General features: G+C 41.8%; 1 protein-coding gene across 5 annotated transcripts in view; it reads left to right on the top strand.

Moving 5' to 3' along the window:
* BMPR1B (bone morphogenetic protein receptor type 1B) overlaps positions 1 to 23266 on the top strand; it is a 257437-nt gene that overhangs the window by 175480 nt on the left and 58691 nt on the right. Inside the window, exon 1 of one of the 5 annotated variants that reach the window (XM_040555613.1) lies at positions 639 to 882. The exons of the other annotated variants lie outside the window; for them this stretch is intronic. The gene's annotated coding sequence lies outside the window, so the exon portion shown is untranslated. Of the gene's footprint in view, positions 1 to 638; positions 883 to 23266 lie in introns of those variants that run through there. 5 annotated transcript variants of the gene reach the window in all.

Genomic DNA, 23266 nt, shown 5'->3' with positions numbered 1-23266 from the left:
GAGAGTAATGCTCGCCATGCTTACAATGGCTGGGCAAGGCTGATGAACGCTTCGGGCAGATTACCCTTAGTTACGTAAAGTTGAGTTTTTCCTTGCTATTACTACACGTTGCACAACAAGTAACAGGCAGCTGCTGCAAGAGGTTGTTTCCATTTTGCTGAGCATCATCCAGGATGCGGATCTTCCCCAGAATTTGGCTGCCAGGCTCCTGGTAGCTACGGGAGCATGGCACCAGTACCAAACTGAGCACGCATAGTAAAAAACAAGTGAATAAATCTACTATTCTCATCCATTTAGAGAAAAAAAAAAATGAATGTTTTTGTTAACAATTACTACATATCGGTGTGGATTTCATTTGCAAATGCCAAGTGAGCAATGCCCCTGCTCCTCCTTTTTGCTCGGTGGCAGTGCGGGGCCTGTCTGTCGTAGCGTGCCCATCTGTACGCCCCATCGTAGTGCTGCGTGCAGTGTTTTGGGACATCACCTGCATTTTGTTGGGGAGCCCGGGGCACATCCCTGTGCTGCTGCGAACACTCGTTGTGGGGTGAGGAGCTGGGTTACGCTGCGGGCTCTTCCACAAGAAGCAAGAGTTCAGAGACTGAAAACTCAATTTTTCCTGAGGCAACACGAGGGGCGCGGGGGCTCCGGCGGCGCTGCGCGGATGGATGGCAGCGCCTGAGCGGGTCCTCGCTCCGCCGCCCGGGGCAGAGCCACGGGGAGGCTGCCTCGCCCTCCTCCTCCTCCTCCTTCTCTTCCTCCTCCTCCTCCTCCTCCTCCCTCCCGGCTGCCCAGAGCCCCGGCGCAGCGGCACGGTCGCGACCCCCGATCGCGACGGGGCCGGGGCTTTCCCGGCGTGAGGCGTGAAGCCGCCGCCGGCTGCAGGTAGGTGCGGGGGGCCGGGGGGGTCCCCTCGGGGCCGGGGGGGGAGGGGGGGAGCTGTGAATTGAATCTTCCCGTGGAAAGCTCGCTTACGCTTCGGAAAAGTTTCCCTCGTCACCTCTGTCAGCAGCCGGGGTTCTTTTTTTGTTCGCTCCGCTCCTGGAGGACGGGCTGTAAGACCAACAGGCGTTGTGTGCAGTGGGAAGAGCCAACTTGTTCGCGCTGCCGTCCGAGCAGGAAAGCATCACGCTAATTATGACTGAAAATGCCATATTTACCCATCAGGAAGCAAAAAATTTGACATAGCTAATAAGAAAAGGGGACACTAATTAGCAGTAGACAGAAGGTAATAAGGCGGGATTTTGGTTGACGGCGCAATCATAGTGGCTTTATTCTGGGGACTGAACTCGTATTAACGAGGGAAACGTATTTACAGCAGCCGCCTTTGGAAACAAGTTCGCTAGGCAGTCTACAAGATGGCATGTTTTCTGTGGTTTGTAAACTGCTGGTGGAGGTGTGCCTCATTCACGTACACGTTCGTTGGGAGGAGTGTAAACTGCTCTTTGAAGAGACTTTTTTTTGTTAAAAGTAGCGTCATTCAAAAAGTCACAAATAATTTAACGAAACGTTTGATGGTTTGGCTTGGATGTTTTCATCAGGAAACAGTTAAGCTGAGTATTGCATCTGAAAAGGAAAATGTACAAGCAAGGTGTTTTTTTTTTTTTTTTTTCCCTCCATTAATTAGTCAGCTGCATTTGCTAAACAGTTAAACTTTCCGTGACCTCACCTACAGTCCTTCAGTATCCAGCATGAGCTTTGCTGATGCTTCAGATGACTTTACTCTGGCTTCCTGATACGACGTGAACCAGCAGTGGCCCCGGTGCAGCCCATCTGTCCAGCAGGCTTCCCTGCGGGAGGAAGCGGCCAGGGTGGCCGCGGGAGCAGCTGCGCTCCAGGAGCTGCTGGGAGCAGGATTTGGGGCTGCAGGAGTCTGTACTGAGCGTCAGTGGTGACATTCGGGTTCAAACCTGCCATCCTTGGTTGATTTTCAGTTCTTTAACCACTGAGAGTGTTGTTTTGTGGCTGATTCTTGACCGAGTGTCTCACCCATTTTCAACCTCCACTCCCGAAGCTTGTGTAGGAGGCACAGCAGTGAGCATGCTGTCCTGTTCTGCACAGCACAAGCAGGTCGTGCAAGCTCTCGGTGATATTTCAAACCTATTGGAAACCCCCTCCCTGGTCCTGTTCATCCTAAGTGGTACTGGCGTGAAGTGGCCCAATTGCTGTTACACCTGAGGGGCAGTGGGTGTTCTTGCGGGGACCCCTCGCAACTCCGTCAGCACCCTCTGCTGCTGAAGCGGGGAGTGCAGCTGGGGCTTTGCACAGCTCCCCCGAAACCAGGAGCTGGCCATAAATGTTTATGAGTTTTATTAGCTTCTCCATTCCCTTTTAAAATTTTGGTGGGTAAGTGGTCTGACTTTTTTTTTTTTTTTTTCATGCCATCCCTTGACAAACAAGCAGCTTCTTAGAGTTATCCATGCCCACCCAAAATAAGGTCAAACAGCATCTAAGGTAGTTTAGAAACCTGGATATCAAACTTCATCTCTGTTTAAAAAATAAATAAATAAATGTGTATATATATATATATATATATGAAATATGTGCTCTTAAAGACACCAGGAATCTCAGTGTGATGACCGACCCTGAAGGCAGTCAGATATAGTCTGACATATGAGCGTCTGTAAGGGCATCATCAAGATCTGTAAAAGAAATGCAGTGTGTTGCTGGAGGATGTGCGCAGAAAACTTCTCCTCCTGCCTGGAAGAAACTAAGATTTTTGCACCTCTGCAGAATTCTCAGTGCAAAGATCAGCATTCAATTGTAACTCCAAAAGACAAGATCCTCAATGTTATGTCTGACCAACACTGTAGCTGCAAATGTCAGTAGGAGATTCCCAGGAGCAGGGTTTGAAATCCAGCTGCTCAGGAGCTCAGTTTGCATTGGAAATGTGCTCCCAACTTCCCATCAGTCAGTAGTCAAATCTTGACTTGATTTTTGAGTGCTTGTACAAACTTTTGAAAATGTAACTAGTGGCCTGTTCAGCACAGGGATTTTTGCCTTTCTGAGGACTGCATGCTTCTTGTTTGCCAGCTCTGCAGAGAGGGCTGGTGCTGGGGAGCCTGTGAGGTTTCCCCCCCAGTGCTCTCAGTGGCTCTGTGCCCTCCTCCTAGGGGCTGAACAGGGGATGGAGGCTGGCCACAAGTCCTCTCAGCAATGAAAGAGAGGCAAAGTGATAGCAACTGAAGCTGCGTGCTTTTGGATAATTTTAGGAGATAAAACCCTGGAAAAAAACTTGCAAAACTTTGCGCTGTTAAATGATATTGCTAATGTATTTATTTATTTTTCATTCACATGGCTGTAACACTTGGCTTCCTCCTGCCATTTGGGTTATGGGTCAGAGTCCCATTGCTCTAGGCAGTTTCAAGGCCAATTGTTATGAAAAGCATGCTTAAAATCAAATTAAGAGGTCCTTTAAGTAATTCAGTCCATGCCTCAGGCCAAGTGCAAGGTTTTCTAAAGCAGCATTAATTCCAACTTCAATTTACTTAGTAGATACCTCCACTCCTTCCCTTCGAAGTTCCTGTTTCCGCGCAAGGTGGTCACGGTAGGGAAATGATTAGGCTGTGGAGCCTACCTTTTGTCTGGAAATAACCTGTGGAGATGCTGGTGGTTCCGCACTGATGGTAGAACTGCAGCTGATGTTAGCGTCAACGTAACAGCGGGTCTGCGCTGGGTGTAGGGAAACCTACACATGCAAAACCCAGGGCTGAGCACGGGATCTTGCACTGCCCCAGGGCTGGCGAGCACAGGATGGTTGCTTGTTGGGCTGGGTCTCTGTTTGCGTGCCCCAGCACAGTGTTTGCCTTTTTTACGGTGGCCTGACATCGCTTCCTTGTGTCCAGCTTGTAAGCTTTGGTAATTTGCAGATTCTTTTTCAGAGGAAGGTTGTTTGGCAAATTGTTTCTTTATTTGTGCCATTGCATGTGGAAGTGTTATGTTATACTGGCTGCGTGTTATGTTATCCTGGCTGAATGGCACATCAGGTTTTCCTGCTCGCTTGTCCAGTTTCTTGAGAACTATCCTCCAGTTCTTTTCAGCCCAGTAGTAACTGAAGTTTCTGTACGCAAACCTGCTTTCAATGCCTAAATCATTAGTGGAAACATGATGTAAGACCACCCAGGGCAGCCCCCTGCCGAAATCCGCTTGATGCTGCATCCTTCCATTTTGGTGACAAGTCACTGCCCCATCTTTGGATGGAGAGAGCTCCCTTCCCACCCCATGCCCGTGCATCCCATGGCTGGTACATCTCAGCCAGGTTCTTGTTGCTGTGAGAGCCTGTGCTATTGCAGATACCTTGCTACAAGGCAAGGTAGTCACTATGTCTGTTGCTTCTCTTCTGTCCACAAGACCTATGCCTTTTCCTAAAGGAATTTAAATATCTCTGACTTGATTAGTTTTACCTGTGTCAGCAATTACTAATCTTTTTTATCTTCTAGATGTTTGTTGGGTATTTTTGGCTGGATTTAACCTTTTTTTTTTCTAAACTTGAGGCCAAAGGGTCATCCTACCAATGGAGGAAGGTCAGATGGAACCACAGATCTTGTATTCAGGATTGAGAAAAAGTGCTTACTAAGCTTAATGATGCGAATGGGAAGGTTGTGCTGTTAAGGAAACAGGTGACGAGAGCTCCCCTTGCCAAAACAGCTTTTTTCTATTATTATTATTTTTTGGAAAAGTTTCTTCTGCCCCATAATCTGATCAAAGATTATGGTCTGATCAAAAAAAAAAAAAATGCTGATAAAAAAAGATAAATGCAGAGCAGGGGAAGCTGAGTTTTGGGTAAATCACTTCCTTGTGGCATTGCGTAGCTGAATCAGTTCTGTATGTGGGATAACGTGCAAGTCTTAAGATACCGTGAAAATGGAGCTTTACATGGGTTGAGTCCTGGTCCCCTCATTTTTCCCTTTTAGGATGTACACAGGATCCTCTCCACTGTCCCATACTGTCCTTGGTGCAGACAAGCATCTTCCCAGCGGGTACAGACCATGCTACAGGACGGTCCTAAACTGCTACAAGAAAACCATAGAGAAATCTTTCTGAATGCAAGAGGGTAGCATCTGTGGGGAGAGAAAGTTGGAGAAAACTGCACGAGCTCGCTGTTTCTTAGATGAGCAAGATGATGCTTATGCCTGTAGTGCTCTCTGTTGGTATGCTTCAGCCTCATGCTGTGCGCGGAGTGACACATCAGCCTTTACAATCAGCAGATCCAGAGCCACAGGGACTTTGAGTAGTCACAACTGTTAATTATAGCTGCAATCTGGTGAATACATAAACCTGATGTAACAAAATTCCTCGGCGTAATTACTTGTCACACAGTTCGCTGCTCAAGGGATTTAGCAGGCAGTACTGCACTTCAGTTTAATCCAAAAAAAAATAAAAATAAAAATTGTGTTCACCTGCTGGTCTAGTTGTCACCTGGCAAAGAGCCAGGATGCTGCCTCCCAGCTGCAATATTTGGTGCTCATCCATGGGCTCTAACGCTCCGAACCTTGCAGCTAAATTTTTTTGCGCTTGGAAGATATGAGCTGACGTCGTTTGGCTGGTGCGAAGCTGAAGGATGCAGTGTGAAGGCTGCATTGCTTTAGGGGTAGGGGTGCAGCACTGTTGCTTAGCATGCATCTAAAGTCATTTTCTTAAGTGTAAGGTGATCCCGGTTGCCATATGGCAAAATGCACTGCGAGTATGAACACAGCTGTTAAATGCATAACCATGACAGTGTGCTCAGGAGTTTTTTACTGCAGCTATTATGTGGTATCCCCAGCTATTAATCTCTTGCTATTAATCAGCAATAAAAGTGACCTGTGGTGAGCATCGCAGACACTCGAAATCCAATCTCTTCAGCATCATATCTGCAGGGAAGATAGCAGTATTTGGGTCTTCCTTCCTTTTTTCCCCTCCTTCCTCGTTTTCCTAGGAGCTGCGGTTCAACCCAGGACACACAAAGCATACTTTGCACCCACTTGCTCTGAGCAGGAGTTTATCAGTCCCGGAACGTCTGGTCCTCAGCTATCTGGCCTTGACAAAGATACTGGGATTGAAGGCCAGGCTTCTTTTGCAGTTTGGCAAGTGCTTCCCTCTTACAATTTTTGGATGCCATTTGTCCCAGATTTGTAGCCAGGATGCAGAATATTTTAGTGGACCAAAACAAGATGTGTCATTTATTAACCAAAGTAACCATGAAGTGTTTGCTCAGCAGGTCCCTCCAAACACCTACAGGATTTTAAATGGAGATGGTCCTTTTGAGGCTGTCAGGACTGCTCTCTTTCATGAGTACTTGGCAGACGTGGAGGCTTAACTCTTTGAAAAAAATAATAGCTCTAGCATATCATTTTGCTTATCAAGACCAGGGATTAAAAGAAAGTCAGTCCTATCAGTCTACTAACTTCTCTTTGCAACTCTCCTATTTTTCAGTAGTTTATGCTGCAAATTGACAGTAAGAAGATATTGCCTAATATTTTCTATCAGCAGATTTTTAGACTGTTGCTTCAGACACTGCTAATGTCATCATTCCTCTGCTGAAATCTGGCATTAAATTAGCATAGCACATAAAAGATCCTCATTTCCTAGTGTATAAACATCCCATGAAAAGAAAATACAATATTTGTGCTACTCTTTCGAAAGAGAGTTTGGGAAGCATTGCTTTCTGTGCTTCTTCAGGTAAATTGCAGATCTCCTTTGGGATGTTTCCAGTGTTGTGGCTCATCCTGTGTCCTTGTAATGTTGGCAGTATTCAAGTAGCACAAGGAAAGCGGGAGGAGTTGGAATTGTCTCTGGTTTGCTGAAGTCAGGGGTCTCATACTCAGTGAGCAACACAGAGAACTGCAGCCCTGTTATTATTAATCCACAGAAAAAATGTTACTGTTGTGTATTGGTTTTGCTTTGCTAAGAAGACCACATCTGTTTGCACTAAGTCACAATTCCTGATGTGAATGGGTATTTGTACTGAGCAGGGTTTTGAAATAATTGAGTGCTAAACTATCAGAAGGATTAACTCCCTAAAAACCTCTTCCGGGCTTCTCAACCCCAAAAAGAGAGAGAAGAGCATGTGAAAGAGAGCACCACCCTCTCTAAGACATTTGCCTCCAAAGTGATGAAAGGTAGGAATGGCTAGGAAATGAAAACCTCATCCTACTCACTGGTAGCACGTGCTATTGTGGTAACAGATCTGCTGGGACAGACAAGACCTGGACCATGCAGGGAGATGTTTGCTGGTTTGGGGGGTTTCATGCAAGATGTGTAGTACCGGAAAAATGGGGGGTATTTTGTGCTTCTATAGCTTCTAAACATTATCTTAATTCATTTTTCTGTTGCTGTGACTCTTTCACCAGATTGAGTTTTTCTTTCACAATTCTTTTTAGGAAGCCAATACAAGGAAAATGTGAAGTTTTGATGAACAGATAGTGTGAAAGTGTCCCTTTCAGACTATGTTAATTTGCTTAAATATCTGAAAATATTCCCTTAAATGTTTAACGAGGATTTTTTCATTCCAGCAATATTCTGTGTCCAGGGCACAGTGTCGTTACACAGAATACTGTATGTGATCTGAGCTCTTTCCCAGCCTTCAAAATACTAAACCTTTAGGTGCATAACGAGTAAAACATAGTATTTCGTTTGTGTGTGTTGTTTATAAATGCTTGATACACCAGTGTCAGAGTCAGTATTTGTGGTCGCTGTTTCTGGAATGAGTGGTTTGAATAAAAGCTGAGCAGTCTGCAGGAAACATAAGCATCTCAGAAGCTCATGTGAATACCGCTGCTGTAACCTACCCTAACTTGGTTGGGTGAAAAATGTGGTTTCCTGTCTTCATTCGAAAAAGTGTTTTTCAGGCTTACTGACATGCATCCTGCAAATTTAATTTTCATAAATATTTCATCTCTTTCTTATGCTCAATTTAATCTATCAAAGCCACACAGTGTAAGAGACATCTGGGATTGTGCTTAAGCAGCTGGGTTTCATTTGCAGAAGGTTTCTAGCAAATTTCTTGTTCTTGCCAGCCACAGAGTGTCTTGGTGACTTTGCAGTAGCACTGGGAAATTCAGCATGTGGTACATAGCTTCGGAAACAAATGGGCTTAGTTTCTTTCTTTACCTGAGTTAGGTACCATCTAAGGCTTTTAATGGATGGCTCTGTCCTATGTCTCTGTGTCTGGTCAGCCCAAGCAATAAGAGAATTTTTACATATGTTACTTATCTTATTAAAAATATAAAGCAGGAGTAGTATTGATTCTTCCCTTTTATTATTACTTTCTAAATGTCCATATGAGAAAATGAAGTGACTAAAGATTAAACTGTAGGGAATCCTAGCAAATCAGAATCAGAAATGAAGACATTCAAAATACACAATTTGCTGGTGTGCAGATTCACTCTGTGCAGAAGTTGCCATGATTTGTGTGAGCTGTGCTAACTTTGTTACAGACTGAACTTTTACAGCAACCAGCTAGATTTTCCTTTAAAAAAGAAGCACAGAGATCACATTCTGAAATGTAATGATTAGCGAGCCAATTCTATGTTGACATAAGTTGCAATCAAATTATATATGTATATGTTTAAATATGTGGTGTGAAGTATGAGGATAAAAGCAATTCCTGTACTTCCCAGACCAGTACATACTGCAACGGTGTATGTAAGCCAACGTTATTTCCTTTTGGCAAGTCACTTTTATCAGAAATAAAAGGGAGCCGTGAATATGGGGTGGTCTTTTTCCTCACTGTTGGCTTTATCATAGTTTGTCTTGTTTCCTCCTGCCCAAATAGATGCTACTTATTGTGTGGTATTTGAAGCTCTTATTCACTGACTAAAATGTGTCAGCATAGATTATGCAGGATCATTGTGCAGAATAGAGGTATTTGACATTAGGTTGATGAAAAGGGGTGTTCCTGAGGTACTTCCCTCTTGTAGATGGATTCGTTGTGTCCCACCTTCGTGGGGCAACCCAAGGGGCCCCTGGGACATGCTCCGATTTATTCTTTCAGAGCAGGTTAGCAGCTGGAAGCTGAACTCCACTCCATTTTTCTAGTCTTAAATCTGAATGCCTCTTGAGTAAATCAATATCATGTTATACTAACCTTTCTGTTGTGATGTGAGAACTCAATATTTCTGTTTAAGAAGCTAAATATATTTTATTTGAATATGGATCACCAAATAGATTTTGTTGATTGAATGAGAGCTGCCTGTGGGAAGCCACCAGCTGAAAATACAGCTACAGATGAAGAAATAACATCGCCTTCATCTGAATCTGTCACTAATGCCTTCAGTTTCATGAATAAATTTAGGCTTCAGGAGCATTCTTTCTGATGAGTTTTCAAAGACCTGGAAGGTCTCATAAATGCCATTATTTGTTAAATGTACTTTTCTTCACGTTCTCTTAACAGTTTGGTTGTCAGTAGCTGCCTGAAGGTGTACTTAGGTTTATGAATTTTGTTGCTTTCTATTTATCTTCCAGTTTATGTGCCAGGAGGCATCAATAAAAAGAAGGAAGGTAAAAAAAAAAAAAAGCTTTCCATAATTATGATTTTTTTTTTAATTTTATACCTGATTTTGTCCAAATTTGTTGTTATTAACAATAAAACAGGGGTGCGGGGAGGGTGTCAGGAAAAACTCTGGCTATAGCTGCAATAAAGGAAATTTAGGGAGGTTTCTTACTGCAGATAGGGATAGACACTTGAGATTTCGTGATGTGAATGTCATGGAGCCAGAGAAGAAATGAGGCTGGAAAGGGACCTCTGGGGTCCATCTGGTCCAAACCCCGGCTCAAGCAGGGCCACCCAGAGCAGGCTGCCCAGGACCACGTCCAGGTGGCTTTTGAAAATCTCCAAGGAGGAGACTCCACAACCTCTCTGGCAACCTGTACCAGTGCTTGGTCATCCACACAGCACAGAAGTGCTGCCTGGTGTTCACAGGGAACCTCTTGTGCTCCAGTCTGAGCCCACTGCTTACTGTCCTGGCACTGGGCACCACTGAAAAGAGCCTGGCTCCATCCTCTTTGCACCTTTCCTTCAGGTATTTATATGCATTGATAAGAATTAGGTGTTGTTTTCATCAATTTAAACACAAGTGCCTTTTATCCTGTTTAAAGTAAAATAATGAGTACGGTGTGAAATTTAGATTGTGGTCTCAAAACTCATTAAAATGTGTATGAATTAAAGGAAGAAATGGCAAGCCAACAAATATATATATATATATATATATAAAGATACAGCTGTTTGTGGAGGTGGAAATGTTACAAACAAAAGGTGTTCGAGAAGGGTATTTTTGTCACTGGAAGGAAGAAAGATAAAGAGCAATCAAAAGAAATAAGGGGAATAAATTCTGTGAGCAGAGTACTTCCCCTGGAAATAACATGGTCCTGATCTGCAGCAATTTTTTAAAGTTTGCAGCAAATTTTAAAGTTTGTAATTTTGTAAAGCTTGCCTTAAACTGACGCAAACTGACTTTTCTCCAGGCCGGAGGGAATTGCAGTGCTTTACAAGAACTGGGGAGGATTCAAGATGGAATATCTACTGTCATTGTACTTCAGGATTTTTTATTTTTATTTTTTAAATATAATGTAACTTTTCCATAATCACTCAGAACTTTGGGTAGAAAAAGAACTAGTCTCTTCGGAACTCTGCAGACATGCACTTGGGTCATGTACATTTTGTTTAGTAACAAAATAATACCACCAAAGAAGAACAAGCTAAACCTCATAAACCAATAAAATGAAATGGCACTAAGTTATGGAAGCACATAAAGTGCCTGGACAGTCGTTTATATAAAAACCTAACCTTTGTGACCAAGTTTCTTCCAGTCCCAGGAAGTGTCTGCCAAGCACGTTACCCTTAAGCATGCTTGTGCACTAACCTGTCACTCCACCACCCAAAATGTGTTCACATCAGCTTAACGATATGTCGCTTTTGTAACAAATACATGACTTTATGTTTATTTTAGGTAAAAGAAATGACAGCCTAGCAGATGTAAAAAGAAGGGAAAATCTGTTTCTAAAACACACTGTTTTTAAAAGGTGAAGAAGCTCCTATTTTCCCGCAAGTTCTGTAGGAAACTTGTTTCTAGTTTCTCCTATGTGTTTGGAGAGCTAGGAGGGGATGTTATCCTTAGGTTTACAACCTCGGACGCCAGCATCCACTACAGACAAATACTTGCACCTTTAGGTTTTTACATCCTAGGATAAACACGACATTGTTGTTTCTGGAAAGCTGCTTCATGCTTTTTGGTGGACAGTTGTTAGATGGGCACTGCGTTGGAGAAGGGCTGCATGCTTGCCGTTGGAAGCTTGTTGGCAACTGGAGAAAACAGGAACTGGTGAGAAAATTCCCATGGCTGGTGTTCTGCTCTCCCTTCCCTCCAAACTGCACGTTTCTGCTAGTGGGCAAACATGTTCTGTACCTGACTTGAAGAGCTAGAGGAGCTCTGTGATCCTGTAGTTAGGTTTAACTCTTATACTTGACATCAAAATGGATTTGAAGAGCTCACTAAAGATGTTGTGTAAATCTTATTATATTATATAGATCTAAAAGATTTATAATAATTTGTACCTCTGAAACTGTTGGCTAAAATGACATTTTTTTTTTTTTTTTTTTTTTTTTTATTGCATGGCAGCATTGATGCTTTTGATATTTTCCATATTTGTGAATGTACTTTGTTTCTAGTGTGGACAATGTTTTTTGGGGGGTAAAGTTACAAATGGCATGTGAAAGAGGCATCAAACCCATCACAGCAACCATTTGGAATAAAAAAATCTCTTTATTTTTCCTCTCCAAATCTCTCTTGCCTTTTTAATGTTCCATCTTGGTAGTAATAGAAGAGAGGACCTTATCAAAGGAAATGATACAGCCAGATTTTATGAATATGCAATTTATTGTTCAGTCTACTAATGACCTTTTAGAGATGTAAAATCAGATTGGGATTTCGAAATCTTAGGTTCTTTTTGCAGCTCTGTAATGTAATGCCACTTAGATGGACATCCGTTTTGCAGATCTAGATCCATAGGCATTCTTTGGTTGAATCAAATTCAGATGATTTCAGTGAGAGGCACAAAGATACCTTTGTGAATCTGGTCTGCTCTCTTGTTTCACCTTCTCTCCTGCAAAACGGAAAATAATAATACAATCTGACTCCACAGAGCTGTTTACGAGAGACAGTAATTGGGAGCAGCTGTCTCCACTGGTGACAAAGGCCATAGAAATATGTGTAGATAGAGATATATAAACAGCAACAGACTGTTTCTATTCCGCATGCTGGACTAAATTGCTTTCCAAATTTGCGTAGCCCTATGGCAGCCCATTTAGACTACGAGCTTGTTTCATGTTACATGCCCATCATTTTTTTTTCCAGTGCAGCATAATGTAAAATCACATTGAACAAATTTCCATCACAGAATGGAAAAGGGTTTTGTCATTTTCTGGTCTCATAGCCACTTGTGAAGGCAACCATGTTCTGGCCTTATCACAAGGACAATAGACACAGACACAGACACAGACACACACAGACACAGATTTCTAGGTTGGAAGAGACCTCAAGATCATCGAGTCCAACCTCCGACCTAACACTAAGCACTCCACTAAACCATATCGCTAAGCTCTACATCTAAACGTCTTTTAAAGACCTCCAGGGATGGTGACTCCACCACCTCCCTGGGCAGCCCGTTCCAATGCTTAATAACCCTTTCGGTAAAGAAGTACTTCCTAACATCCAACCTAAAACTCCCCTGTCGCAACTTTCGCCCATTCCCCCTCGTCCTGTCACCAGGCACGTGGGAGAACAGACCAATCCCCACCTCTCTACAGCCTCCTTTAAGGTACCTATAGAGAGCGATGAGGTCTCCCCTGAGCCTCCTCTTCTCCAGGCTGAACAATCCCAGCTCCCTCAGCCGCTCCTCGTAAGACTTGTTCTCCAGACCCCTCACCAGCTTGGTCGCCCTTCTCTGGACTCGCTCGAGCACGTCCATGTCCTTCCTGTAGCGAGGGGCCCAAAACTGAACACAGTACTCGAGGTGCGGCCTCACCAGAGCCGAGTACAGGGGGACAATCACTTCCCTAGACCTGCTGGCCACACTGCTTCTTATACAGGCCAGGATGCTGTTGGCCTTCTTGGCCACCTGAGCACACTGCTGGCTCATATTCAGCCGACTATCAACCAATACTCCCAATAGGAGGGGTGTAGTGGAGAAAAGGTTTGTATCATTACCTCAGTATTCCAGACTGGTCTTAGGTTGATCTCTTGCCTGATCTGGACCACAGAATTTGACCAAACCCTTAATGCACCCAAACTAGTAAGTTGTAAGGTGAATAACATGGCATTTAGAAAGACAGCTCATGGAGCTAAAATGATGGTAAGTCAGCAAGTGCTACCCAGTAAACTTTATATTCAAAGTATGTACTGTTACACCAGGAAAAAAAAAAAAAAAAAAAAGGCATGAAAATACCATTAGTAGAGTTGTTTTCAAAATGTCTGTGTTTATGTTGCATGCAACCTTTGTTTGACCTTTGTGCATATGCATTACTACGCAGTCTTTCATTACATGATAACAGATTAGCTTTTCCATTGGACCCCTGCTTTGTTCAGCCCCAAAGATGGGCAGCACTCGCTTAATGAGCCCCTATTCAGTATTTTGTTTTCCTTGCATTGTTCAACATGTGACCATCGCCTTATTTACTGCATGCTATTCAAACCCCGCTGAGGCTGTAATTATTAATTTCCTTGCATTTTTTCATGAGACACCCATCATTGTGGTATCTAAATGTTCATTAACTTCAGTTTCACAAATCCTCCCCCGGCAGACAAAGAGGTATCTGTACCCAACGTTGCAGATGGAGTGTTGAGGCAGAGGACAGTTCAGGTTAGAAGCAAACACCAAGGCTGTGGTTTCCCAGTTGGGATAAACCAGCCTCACTTGGCACACTAGCAGCAGGGTATCCCTCCCCGGTGTTGTTCCCTCTCAAGTGCTTAGGCAACCACGTGGTGAAGCAGATCGGTGATGTGATTGCAAAATTGCTTCATCATAACAGAAGGAAAACCAGTTTTTGAGCAAGCTTTCTCCTTCAATGGAAGCACAATCCTACATTGGCTGAAGCCACTCATGGGATCACACCATCGTTCTACCTCGTGCTTGGTCTGAGGTACCTTGGGCTCGATCCTTTGGCACTTACTGAAGCTAAAATAAAGCCTTCCTGGTGTTGGTGGTACTTGTGAGTACTTGCTGATTTGACCCAGGGTTTTTAGGTTGAGCATGCAGAAAATTGGAGCAAAGAACTGCACGCCATGTGAGCAAAGGGTGGCTTAAATAGTTCTGCTGGTTTCACACCCAAGTAGTGCTGGGAGAAATAGGACACTGCAAGGCATTTAGCTGCATTGCTCAGAAATCATTTTTCTATTTATTTATTTATTTATTTATTTATTCATTTATTTATTTATTATTCCTTTTTTCTACTTGTGTTCATTACCTTTTAAATTTCTGGCAAAAAAAAAAAAAAAGATTCTGCAGGCAAGAATAATTATCCCTTATGAAACAAACTTGCAAGACTGTTACTATAGCATCTCCTGTGTGGGTGGGTGGTTCAACAGGTTATTTTTTAAAGTGTTCCTGTAGTATAACATGGTTTTATTTGTAGTTTAGACTCTCAAAAAAAGCAAATTGAAAACAGCAGTCCCATCATGTAGTGCATAGACCCATCGTGCCAAAGCATGATGCAGCACGACACCCAAGCATATCCACCGTACACAACTTCTCCCTTGAGTGAACAGAGTAAGTGGCACAAATAATAGGTCACAAATCTCTGTCTCTCTCGCTCTGGGAAGGGACAGGAAGTTTTACCCAGGCCTTGCAGATTTTCTACAGCAGAGCAATGTGATTCAGCAAGCCTCAGCGCCACACTAACCTATAGAGAAGCATGACAAATTTTTCCCCTTCTCATCCAGCTCCTCCCTTTCCCACTTTGTTGTCCACAGCCCATTCTCCTCCTTCGAGCAAGTTTATATAGTTTCCAGTGCTCTGGTTTCTCAGCTCACTTCTGTTCCTTGTCAGGCTTATCAGTTTCACCTGCAGTGCTTTTTTTTTTTTTTTTTTTTTTTTTTTTTTTGCCTGTACTGTTTTAAATTATTTTTTCTACAAGCCTGTAATATTTAAAGATATTTGTCAGTCTCTAGGTTTGCGTGCATTTGTTAAGGAAAAAATCAAACTATATGATATACTTATGCAGAAGTCTTTTCCTTGCACTCACACTGTCAGTAGTGTAGGACTGATAGAAATCAAAGGTCATGGCAGTGCATGCATCCAAGGTCTGTTCAAATGAACAGTGAGTTTTTGGTTTTTGGGGAAATGTTTAAAATAACACTCAGCATAGTACCAGAATGGCATATGCCTGGTTGGCATTGAGTTTATGATTCACTGCATGGGTTACAGCCTCTACACAATTCATTTCTATAGGAGGGAGGACCTCTGCATATCAGGTTATTATCAGGATCAGGTTATTATGTGGATGTTTTTTGTATCCCTGTAATACCTAATACCACCTGGCAGAGATTTTTTTTTCATTTGCTATATGTTGTAGAATGGAAAAAAAGTATATTTCTGATGTTGTTAACAGTCAACTGTCAGGTGTTTTAACTTTGCAGCACAAAGGGAAGATATTTGCTCTTCTCTACCAACTTTCATCCCTTGACTCTGAGAAAGGAATTTCTCACTTAGGCAGGACATGGCCTTTTCCTGTCAGCAGCTGGGAGAACGAGGATTGCGTTCTCTAAACAAAGCTCAGCCCTGTTGTCAGGGCTCTCTTTTCAGAAAGTCTCCAAAACAATAATAACAAAAAGGCAGGTTTCAGGGAGCATTCCTTTAAAACACCTGTGTGTGCTTCCCAAAGCAGGATGATGAGTGCAACATCCTTGCAGTGCAGCGCGTTCCAGTGGTGTATCTGGGGCTGCCTCTTTGAAAACACCCTGGGCACATACTGTAAAGAAATTCAAGTGATTTCTGCAGTGCTGCAACTGCTTGTTGTCTGTTTCCTTAAACCCCTGAGAACAGACATGAAGGAACTCTTTCAAACAGTATTTTTCTTCCCTTTTTTGAAAACGTTCTTTTGCATGTTACAGACCTATGCTACACACATAGCATTATTATTGTTAGTAAAGCAATGGTGTCACTTGGCAGTTTCAGTCCAGCAGAGCTGACTCTTTTTAACATGCTCTCCATCTTCTTTCTTGTGCATGGCCATTGTTTCTTTGACTATTTATTGTCTACATTGACTCTAGGCTGAAAATATTGCTGTCCACCTTCCCCTATAAATTAACAACTCACATGTTTGTGCATACGTGGCAATTCTATGGTAAAGGCAAAGCTATCCAGCAGTGCGTAAAGAAAGAGCTTTAGAAAGGAAAATGTTACTGTTCAGACAGCCAAGTCCCAACTGGCAGAAGCTACCACTTGCAAAAATTATGTATGTTGAATGTGGGCAAAACCCCAAAATTATGTTGTTTGTTGTAACTTCATTTTGAGTCCTTTGAAAGCTCAAGATATATATATATATTTAAATTAAGTCACTCTTTCTTTCAAGCTATTGATCAGTCTTTTGGAAAAACACAAACAAAATAACAATGATTATATAGATGGAACTGAGCATCTCCATAGTTAAACTGCATTAAATAATTAAAGGTCTGGAGACAAACGTGTTATGGATTATTTTACTTGAAAAAGATGCTTTCTTGCCCTCATTTAAAATAATCTCAGCAGAGATTAGAAAACATGGACAGAGCCACAGTGCAGTTTTTAATGTTGCATTGTTCCCCTGATATTAAGCTATTGTGACCAAAGAAATGTGCTGCAAAATCAGGTTTGGTGTGTAGTAAAAACAAAACATTTTAATTTAGCCCAGAGCTTGCTGCAAATTCTGAATCTCCAGAGTTAAGAAAATACTGTAGTCTCATTATTTCCAAAGCTTCTGTGTCTCTTCAAAACAGTGTATCCCCTGAGTTCCTTAGCATTTCTACAACAGCAACTCTCTTTTTTTTTCTTGTCTTTTCTTCTCTCTGGTGACAACAGTCATGATTTCAGACTGCCAACAAGACTGATCCTGTATTTGATCCAAACTCTTACTCATATTCTGATGTCAACACAGTAACAGCAACATAATTTTCTTGATTAGAGCTCTGCGGAGGAAAGACCTTTTGGTTTGGTGGAGAGCTAACTAATAGAGTGTCCTGATACACATTTCGTAAATATTATGTTGAAACATTTTGTTTTTAGATTATTTTCTCTTTTGTTCAGTAGGTCAGATTAGAATTTAAAATGTTCTGAAATAAAAAGGTGAAAGTATATAAGAAGTGTTGATACTCTGAAAATTAGAAGGTGTGGACGAGTCTTGTCTTTGCACTTTTGGGTAAACTTACACAGACTGACAGAAGGTGAGTCTGGAAGGAAGTTTGAGTTGTCTCCTCTGTCCCTCTACCTGAAGGCAGGTACAACTGTAGCTAAGCTATTTCTGACATATTTGTCTAAATGTATTTTAAAATGGGCGCAGGCATTTATTCTGGTACCTCCATAGACAACCTGTTGCCATTCTTAATTACACTTAAAAATAAAATATCATTTTGAGAATGTCTGAGATCTCCGTTGTGTAACTTCAGCTGTTATTTCTTCTCCTCTGCAAGTACATGTGGAATAAAAACGTGTTTCATCTTGCTTCATAGAGACCTTTTCCTTACTTCAGAGCTTGGCCCTTGTCTCTAGACTAAACAAACCCTGTCATTTTAATCTCTCCTCGCAGTTCATTGTTTTCCCATCTGTGACAAGGCTTGTTGCTTCTCTCTGGACTTTTTTCACAAGTTGCTGTCCTTCTTGAGAGATGGTGCCCAAAGGAAGATGCTGCTCCTGAAGAAGCTTTCCCAGCCCCGAGCAGGAGGCTTGTTTGTCCTGTCTTACACAGAGCAGCCTATGGATGCCTCCTGAGACAGTAACTGCTTTCTCATACAATATTATACTGATGGCTTGATTTAGTCTGCGACCCACTGTCTATTGCTGCAGGTTATTGACTGAGTCAGTTGTTCTCTGTGTTGTGTTTGTGTGGCAGATTATTACTGCTTATTCTTTGGACTCGTCCTTGCTGAGTTTACGGTATGTCAGAAGTGTCTCGGATGGAGCTGTCATCAATGTGCATTGTTACTGTTGTCAATAATCACTACTGGTTTTATAAATAAGGGAGCTTGGGGTCAGGCTGAAGCTAGAGGATATGGTCATTTCTGGGGCAACATTTGAAAAAAGAAAACAGCAAACCTGTGAAAATAAAAAATAATAATTTGCAACATTGCTTGACTGAAGCCAAATGATAACAATAGTTCCTTTGCATTTGTATGATTGTTATAAATCACACGGTTAATGAACTTGTAACTTGGAGATATGAAAGTGTGTGGTGCATATGCACAGTTTGTCTCAAACACATGTGAAGGAGGATGGCCGCAACAGGCAAGAAAAGGATAGGCAGAAGCAACGGGTGTTGAGAAATTGCCAGCTTGCAGCAGGAGGAATGGTTCTTGATGCTACCATAGCTGAGCGTCCTAAGTGTTTCTGGTGGTGTGGTCCCACTCTAGGAGAAAGTCACTCAAAATTAGTCGCGTTCCTCTTACTTTCCACTGCTAAGGTGATGTAATTCTTTGGAATTTCTCATCAAGTGAAACAGCATTTTCTGGTTTCTTTTGTTTGGATGGTTGATTTTGTTTTTGGAAAGGAGATAAAACAGTTTGTCTTGTTCCAGGTAATAAGGGACTGAAAATAGATCCTTCAGTCTTAAGATGTACTACTAGATATATTCATTTAACATAGAATCACAGGATGATTTGGGTTGGAGGGGACCTTTAAGGACCATCTAGCTCTGATGGGGCTTCCACAGCTTCTCTGGGCAGCCTGTTCCAGTGCCTCACCACCCTCTGAGTGAAGAATCTGGGTATGTCTTTGTTAATAAATGGTTATGCCGGGTGTTAAATTAGAATGACTACGTGTACATACATAGAGTAAAAAAAATGTGTGGAGTGGTGCAAAGCTGAGACCTTATTAGCAACGTAGGCATGATGGACGGGCTCAGTGCTATCAGCAGAAGGCAGGGGAGGGAGCTGGACCTGGGAAGTGTGGGGTTGGGAGACAGGGTAGAAAGCATCCTGCTGCTGGGTGATGGCAAGGGTTTGTGTGGGACGCTGGGCCCACTGCTGCTCATGGTCTGCTCGGTGTTCATGATTCTGCTTTCGGTACCGGCAGCTGCCTCCGTAGCAGAGCCATGCCTGCCAGGCACTGCAGCCGCGTCGTGTCCCGCTCTGCTCGGAGAGGTTCTCGCCCCCCCGGGCTGCCGTCCCCTGTACCTGCTTCCTGTCACCCCCAATTTCACATGTCACTATTCTCGCTAACCTTTTCAAATAATCCAAAGAATATGTGATTGACATCTGAAACAACACATTTGTTCCCAGTAGCAAAGAGTAGACCCAGAATAACTTATTGTAAAGCTCTGTTTTTACCAGACAGCAATCCATATTGAAGCTTATTAAAGTCATGTGTTCAATTTTTTCATAATTGCCCCCATTCAAACCGTGGCAGGCAGCCAACAAAGCACTAAGTGGAAGTTTCTGTCGGTCCACCTGTCTTTCTGTAGCTAACAAAGTGTGCCGTTTTTTGTCTCGTAGACGTTACACAATTCATTGTCAGAGGAACTTGTTATATATAGACTTAAAATAAATTAGTTCTAGACAAGGCCAAAGCCATTCAACTATACTTCTTTGTATAGTAAGTCATGTATTTATTATACAGAGTGACACGTTAATACTTTGTTTGGGTGGAGAGCTTATTCTTAAACCAGAACAGGCAATTCTGGTTCTTGGCCATATATTCGTCTGTTAAATATCCTAATTAAAAAGGACAACATCTTGAGCAGTATGAGTTTTAGCAAGGGCACCCACCTATCTCTGCTTCTTTGCTTCATCAATTAATTGGAAGCTCCCCTCCTGCAAAGGTTGCTGGTTTGGGGCCATCGACCTCTGCCAAAGCCCAGTTTACAGCTGCACTTTCCTTACACTGTGCTTCAAGCCACAGAAGGAAGTTAGAGATTGCCCTACATAAGACTAATTTGAGAAGTGGGAAATTAATTTTATAGACTTTCAGGATGCAAAGGTCTCTCCCCTTTCCCATCCTTCCTTCCTTCCTTCCTTCCTTCCTTCCTTCCTTCCTTCCTTCCTTCCTTCCTTCCTTCCTCAAGTGTACCACTCCTGATTTCTACGAATAACAGGTATGCATTTCATCAAACCTGTAATTAATTCATATTTGGAAGTGTCTTTGGAATTAGAAAGTTGACTCTAGGAGAAGCAACACTGGCAAAGCAAAGCAAAGCAAAAAAAATCTCCTGCTTTCTGTCAGAACAATTCATCTTGAAAATTTTCTTTGCCTGCAAGGAGATTGGCAAAGACAGCTGTTGCTTCATCCTGGAAAATGGCCCAAAACAGGTCTTCCGTAATCTGAAAAAAAAAAAAAAAAAAAAAAAAAAAAAAAAAAAAAAAAAAAAAGTTGCTGCAGTGTTTTTTTGTTACAAGCAGTAAGTTTAGCAGCAGGATTTTGGATTTTATTTTATTTCTGCTATACAATTCAGGTGTGCTGAGGCATATTTATAGAAGAAAAGAAGCAAGCCAGCAATTTGGCTTGCTTGGCCATTAACAGTGAAGCGCTTCTGGATGATCTAAGAAAATTCTTCCCTCTGGGAGAGTGATCTCATAATAAGACTGGAACCTTAATTTTGGTGATACCCAAACCGTCAGCATGTGGTTTCCTTGTCCAGCTGGTTTGTGAGCAGCCAAGTATCATGTTTGGTCAGGCCTGAAGGGGAGTAAAACCTGGTCTCTCTTGGCTCAACTTTAAGCCTCTCTTACTGTTATATAGAACTTCTCGCTTTTATAGACTGCCTGCTCTCCTGGAAGGCTTTTTCTGATACATTTTCCCTCTTCACTTTCTACAGAAAGACTCATAGGCTTCCTTTGACAGAGTGTTGCCCCCATTTTAGACATTTATATTAAAACTCTTTAGCAAAATTCATTTTGAATTACTCAAATTCAAATGCAGGGATGCATTGCTAGCTTTTTGTTGTTGAGGAACTTGAATAAAAGAGAGGAAAGAAAGGATATTGAAGAGGTTTTCAGTGCTTAAATTCTTGTTAAGGTTGGGTGTGTGGCTTGTGTCAGGTGACTGGGCATATGACTCGTCCTTTGTCTAATAGGTTTTTTGGTTTTAAATGTTTTTACAAGATGGATTAACTTTTGTGACCTGTTTTTCCAGGGTGAACATAAAAGTGATTCAGACAAAGTTAGGCCTAATCAGGATTAGCTCCTTTTGTTGATCTCACTGGGAAGAATAACCAAGATGATTTACTGTTTTGTAGATGGAACAAAACAGAGCAGGATAAATTTACACACAATTCAATCTAGCTACTTGTTTGAGCAATGCAGAAATTTATCCTTTAGTTACACCTGAAGTATGCACATTGATCTAGCATGAAGAAAAGAAATAATCTCCCATCTCTGCCCATGCAAAGACATTCATGCTCACTTGGGAGATCTGGGTTTTGATACATGCATCTTAATTCCTTTGGAAAGACCTCCCAGTATCTTGATGATCTGCTAAATAATTTGAAGACTGTTATAAACACATTTATTAAGCACTATGGTCTTGGTCTATTCAGGAACAAGAAAATGGTCTTCTTACCAAAGCGAGGGGCCTTAATCTAAATTTAACTAAACAGGGATTATTTGTCTAAGGTCTTTCACACAGCCATACTGTGGGGCTCTTTCACCACAATAATGCTCGCTAAGATCTCTATGTTGTTTTATCCCTTCTGAAGGAAATGCCAGAGCTTTGAGTTTCATTTGCAGCACCTCCCTATAACATATCTCACTGTTTCTATACACTTAACGTGTCTGTTCACAAGTATGTCTGTCAGCATCTATGTAGTGCATGAGAACAGGCAAAAAGTTTTTGACTTGAAGGCTGCACTTCTGTCAGAGCAAAAGGGACTGAGATGGGAACTGGAGGCCTGTTTTAAAAATACAACAGAGACATGCACAACAATTGACAGCTCAATTGATCAGACGCAGAAGTTTCCCACCCCAAATGATCTTTTGTTTAAACTTTTTGAAATCATCAGATTTGATTTTTTTTTTTTTTTTTTTTTTTATACAGCATCCCAACAAAGTGCAGCGTTCTGTCCTCAAACACAAATAATCCTGGTGTGTCTTGAGAAACAAAAGACAGAGTTTTGACTGAGCTGATTTCTGCCCCCCCCAGTCCATCTTTCCTTCTGTTATTGAATAAAGGTGAACTCCTGGGTGACAGGGAGGAGGTAGAGAAGAAAGAAATCAAATAGCAATTTTGCCTCTGATCTACAGAGCATGGAAGTAAATTCCACTGCCAAACATCTGAAACTAACCCCAAAAAGAAAGCCAGAGCCATTTTTTTTCTGCTCCTTTACTGCTGTTTTTCACAGCCCAGGTCATTGGCAACAAGAAGTTGAAGTACAGGCAGAATTATTTTTCAAAAGGGGAAACACTGTCAGTGTGAGCCAGTTTTATCTGTAATGCTATTACAATGAGCATTATACCTACAACCCCCCATTTCCAGGTTGTAACTTTTATTTAATGTTATATAAATGAGGGTTAACGTCTGAGCTGATGAATGAAGAGGTGTTCTTTGCGGATGTTTTTTGACAAAGTTTAACTCCACTTCTGCTCAGATTTGCTTCAGTCTTCTTATTCTGTGGGGAATGACATCCATGTGTTCTTATCCTAGCAGAATATAGTAATGCAAAATGCAGATCTCTTTGGAGAATATAGACACTTTCATAATTTGGTTCCATTTTCAGAAGTAAGGGTTTATGAAAAATAATATATTAAACTGTTCAAAGTAAACCTATAAATTCCTTTAGGTTTCCTTGCAGCACTAGTAATGGCAGTCAGTAGCAATTATTTAAGATTTGCTCCATAGACTTTATATGTTCTCTATCTAAATATTTTTCTGTATTAAGAGGAAAACATCACAGAGAAAGCAGTATAACACTGACATTTTGAATACTAAATGTTGAAAAATATAAACAAATGCAGAACTTCTAATACATTTTAATCTTAAAAAGATATTTAATACTGTGAAAATTTTAATGGAAAAGTAATTTGCATTGACTTAAATAGTGACCTTTCCAGGTAGGCTGAGAACTGGGAGACAGAAAAGGAGTGCTAAGGAGTTGCTAGCAGTAGTGTGCTATGGG

This window comes from Cygnus olor, chromosome 4 (assembly GCF_009769625.2).
Source record: "Cygnus olor isolate bCygOlo1 chromosome 4, bCygOlo1.pri.v2, whole genome shotgun sequence".
Taxonomy (NCBI): domain Eukaryota; kingdom Metazoa; phylum Chordata; class Aves; order Anseriformes; family Anatidae; genus Cygnus; species Cygnus olor.
The sequence above is the reverse complement of the archived record's forward strand: the minus strand, read 5'-3'. Positions and strand labels throughout refer to the sequence as shown.